General features: G+C 29.1%; 1 long non-coding RNA gene across 1 annotated transcript; it reads right to left on the reverse strand.

Moving 5' to 3' along the window:
* Positions 1-2,762: 2,762 nt before the first annotated feature.
* Positions 2,763-3,878, reverse strand: LOC145114267 (uncharacterized). The gene is made up of 3 exons (XR_013710961.1): positions 3,648-3,878; positions 3,430-3,561; positions 2,763-2,886 (listed from the first exon to the last, which is right to left on the reverse strand). It is a non-coding gene; the product is annotated as an uncharacterized LOC145114267 (long non-coding RNA).
* Positions 3,879-4,366: the final 488 nt, after the last annotated feature.

A 4,366-nucleotide genomic window follows, 5' to 3' on the forward strand; every position in this document is an offset into this window, starting at 1 on the left:
ATGGGATAAAAACGAGAGGGGGAGGATCGAACCTATAACCTCCACATCGAAAACCTTTTAGCTTACCAATTAATCTAGATGGCTATTGTTTTTTTATTTTATTACTATTGTATTTAATTTATATAATTTCGAGGATTTAAATACAATTATTATTATTATTATTATTATTATTATTATTATTATTATTAAAAACGAAATTAAATAAATTATTTTTAAAATTCGTTTTAAATAATATTACTAAATAAACACATTTATAAATACTGTTTAAATTCTGATTTATACGTATTAAAAACATATTTATATGTAAAAAATAAGTATAAATGTAATAAATACAGATAAAAAAACGTATTTTTATGTTTTTTTTACCTTAAAAACGTTTTTAACTTTTTTTTTTACTTTATAAGTATTTTTTCATTTTCTACACATATAAATACTTTTTCTATATAAAGTAAAACAAATACATATAAAGTAAAAACACGATTTAATAATATCACTTCAAAACGAATTCTAAAAATAATTTATTTAATTTCGTTTTTAATAATAACAATATTAATAATAATTGCATATAAATCTTCGGAATTCTATACAATAAATATAATAGTGAAGGACAGATATCTTGAGAGTCTTCTAGATCAACTGGTAAGCTTTAGTTTCTAGAGAGTGAGGTCGAAAGCCCGACCCCTGCCCATCACATTTTTATTCCATCAGAAATTATCTTTTATCAGGCTATTGATAAATATTATATATTATTGTTAAGGATTTACTACGTAAACAGGTTCTATCTTAGTTGGCTAAGCTCGTGGGTTGTGAATTTGTGATATTGTAGTCCCGAGTTTGAACCCCCATTCAACTCAGTTCTCCAAAAAAAAATTTAACTTTTTAAGGTCGTAACCATTTTGGCTGACATGGCATGCCATATCAGCTGCCATGTCAGCAATCCCTTCCAACTTGGTATGCCACAAAAGGACTAAATTGAAGAAATTAGCCGATTTTTTGGGCTTTTTAATTCAAAAAAAAAAAGTTTAGAGCTTTTTAAAATTTTTTCCAAAATATTGAGATTTTACTGTAGATTTCCCTTGAGGGAAATGGATAGTTTGTAATACAAATAATTTTTTTTTTAAATATACTAAAGTATGGTTAGATTACTTAATTCTTTTAATATATAAATTAATGGTGAGTACTTCGGTAAGTTCTAGTGATTTGTACTTTCTTAGTGAATGTCCTTCTAGTGATTTGAAAATTTTACTTCTACACTACATATTTTGTTCGTATTAAAACTTAAAACCACAATTATAACTATACCTTTCACCAATATATAATACAATTATGCTACAAATTAACCTTTTTATTTTCTTGTTTACTGAGTTAGATTACTCAATTCCCTTAATATATAAATTATTGGTGACTACTTTAATAATAACTTCTAATGATTTGTACTTTCTTATAGAACTAGAAAGGTTACCCCCGCTACGCGGGGGCGAGAAACTTTCAATGTTGTTTGCGAATCGATAAATATGACAGACGTAGAAAGTGCAAAAATGAAAAGCCCGGACTTTGCCCCGGACCGTTTTTTTCATGTTTTTATGAAAAAATGTAAAAGTTTTGACTGCAAGGACCAGAAGTGTCAAAATGGCTAAAGAATTAAAGGGGTAGGAATTAGCAACTTTTTAGAAAAGGGATCAAAGTTGTCAAACCGTTAAAGTTTTGTGGCCAAACTTTAAAGATTAAAAGGTTCCTAAAAAGTGTAAAAATATTGATTGTAAGGACCAAAAGTGTCAAAATGGTTAAAGAATGAGGAGCAAAGTTGCCAAAAAAACATCCAGTTTTTATGAAAAAATGTAAAAATTTTGACTGCAAGGACCAGAAGTGTCAAAATGGCTAAAGAATTAAAGGGGTAGGAATTTGCAATTTTTTAGAAAAGGGATCAAAGTTGTCAAACCGTTAAAGTTTTGTGGCCAAACTTTAAATATTAAAAGGTTCCTAAAAAATGTAAAAATATTGGTTGCAAGGACCAAAAGTGTCAAAATGGTTAAAGAATGAGGAGCAAAGTTGCCAAAAAACATCCAAATTTATTATTCCTAACTTTGAAGCCCAATAATAATATAGGGACCAATTCTGCCAAAAAAAATGACAAGTTTACTATTCCTTTTCTTAGCTAAGGGACAACAATTGTAATATATACAAAAATACAGGGACCGGGAATGTAACTTAAGGGACCAATTCTGCCAAATAAATGGGCAGTTTATTGTTCTTTTTCTTCACAACTTTAATATATACTAGGTGGGGAACCCCGCGTTGCGGGGGTCAGATGAGACAATTTTTTCCGTTCTTTGTTCTTTGTAAATGTTATTTGATCAACTATTTGTTTATAGTTTGAGTATTGTTATGGGGCAGTAATATTGTTTCGTCATGGATAATTTTTTTTGTTGTCGGATAAGCTATTTATCGAAATATATATACTTAATGGGTTTATCCTTTGGTTGATGGGATGAAACTGGAGAGCCGGATTCCACGGATAAAATGCCTCCAATATCAAACATTAAGAGGAAAGGTATAGAACTATTCATAATAAAGTGTGTCCAATATGAAACATTAAATGAATAGAATAAATGCAACTAAGACTGAATGTAATTTTTTCATCTATAAATAAGTTTGAAAACATACGAATCACACGGAAAAATAGGATGAAATACTATATTTAAGACAATCGCATTTACAAAAACAATCAACCACAACACTGTGATGATATAGATTTACTGACCAAAATTAAACAAATCCAAGTCAAGTAAGGTTGTTTGTTGTTTCTTCTCGTAATTGTAGCTGCTGAAGAACCTGTTGGTCTGCCATCATTTCCAATTGACAACAAAGTTCCAAGAACACGGGGTCCTTGAAAAAATGGTGCATTTAACAAAATCATTAAACAAAAGTTAGTAAAAAAAAAGGAAACTAAAAAGAATTAAGCATCAAATAAAGTATGTAATTATTTTAGTGGTTACATAAATATAGTAATTTCTAAAATGTACTGCATTAACTGAAATTTCAAACAATAAAACAATTTTCAATTTATTTTCATCTTGACAGCCATTGATTTTGAAAATATGACTTTTAAATTTTTGCCCAACATCATCTTCACTTAATCCCTTCTGATATTTGCAAAAGTTTGATAAATACATCAATTACATTTCTATTTTTAAACTTTTAGCTAAACCATCTTTAATTTAAAATATTTGTCCATATTGAACCAAGAAAATGAAAATAGATAAAATATCTAATTATTGTCATGAATAAAAAAAGCATATACGCATTGAAAAATTCTTTTTTTCCTTCATTAACTCATTTATGAAAATACCCTTTGAATTCTAAAGCATTAAATTCATATCCAAATTATTAGAAATTTCACATGAGCATAGTATTAAGGAAAAAACTCACATGTGTGTTGGAGAAAAAGCATCGATAGAACCGATATCAATTTCGTTCAAAATCAGAATCCTCTTTCTACGTAATGAACTCATATGTTTTACTAACCCCGGGATGTAATTTTTTCCCAGTGACATTTTATTCCTGATAATTTTATCACAAATATTAGAATTGTGAACAAAAAGAAGAAACTCCAACTCAAATGGAGACGTGAGATTGTAGAAATGAACCTTGTTTTCAAATGGGATATGAACCCTAATTTCTTGTTGTCATAAACCACTATTGCTGCAACGAAGACCAGCCTCCACCGTGATCAATCAGGATTAGAAGACTCACTCAAGCAAATGATCGAACACTTGGCTGACAACTAAAGATTCAATGAATTTTCAACTTCATGTTCCTCTGTTCAGTTTCACAATAGGACAATCTTTACTAAATGAGAGGGGTTGTAGGCACAAACTGCATCAAAACACAAAAAGAAACATCAGGTAGAACATAGCATCAACCCCAGAAAACATTAATAATTTTTGAAAAAGCAAATAAAAGTAGTATTGTATTGTGTACAATAATGATTAATTAACTACCTGTTATTGATAGTTTTAGAATGCATACTATTATTATCAAGAAACAAAGAGGCTTCAGTGGCAGATGGCAGAACTGTAGAGCTGTGCATATTACGGTCATAGTATTTCAGAAATATAGCAGAAAAAGAAATAACTACTAACAACAATACTGAACATGAGTACATAGATCTATATTCAATGTTTGTGAAAAGAGTAAATGCATATAAGAACGTTAATATGAAGATACATATGCATTTGGTTTGAATGTTGCTTACCAGGCTTCATCAGGTAGAGCAATGATCCCAGCAGAATTCTGCATATAGAATACAAACATTAAATTTATATGTTTCAAAAGAATGAGTTGAGGAATTCATATAATCAATTTT

This window comes from Lactuca virosa, chromosome 5 (genome assembly GCF_052849685.1).
Source record: "Lactuca virosa cultivar CGN04683 chromosome 5, Lactuca_virosa_CGN04683_v6, whole genome shotgun sequence".
In the NCBI taxonomy this organism is placed as follows: domain Eukaryota; kingdom Viridiplantae; phylum Streptophyta; class Magnoliopsida; order Asterales; family Asteraceae; genus Lactuca; species Lactuca virosa.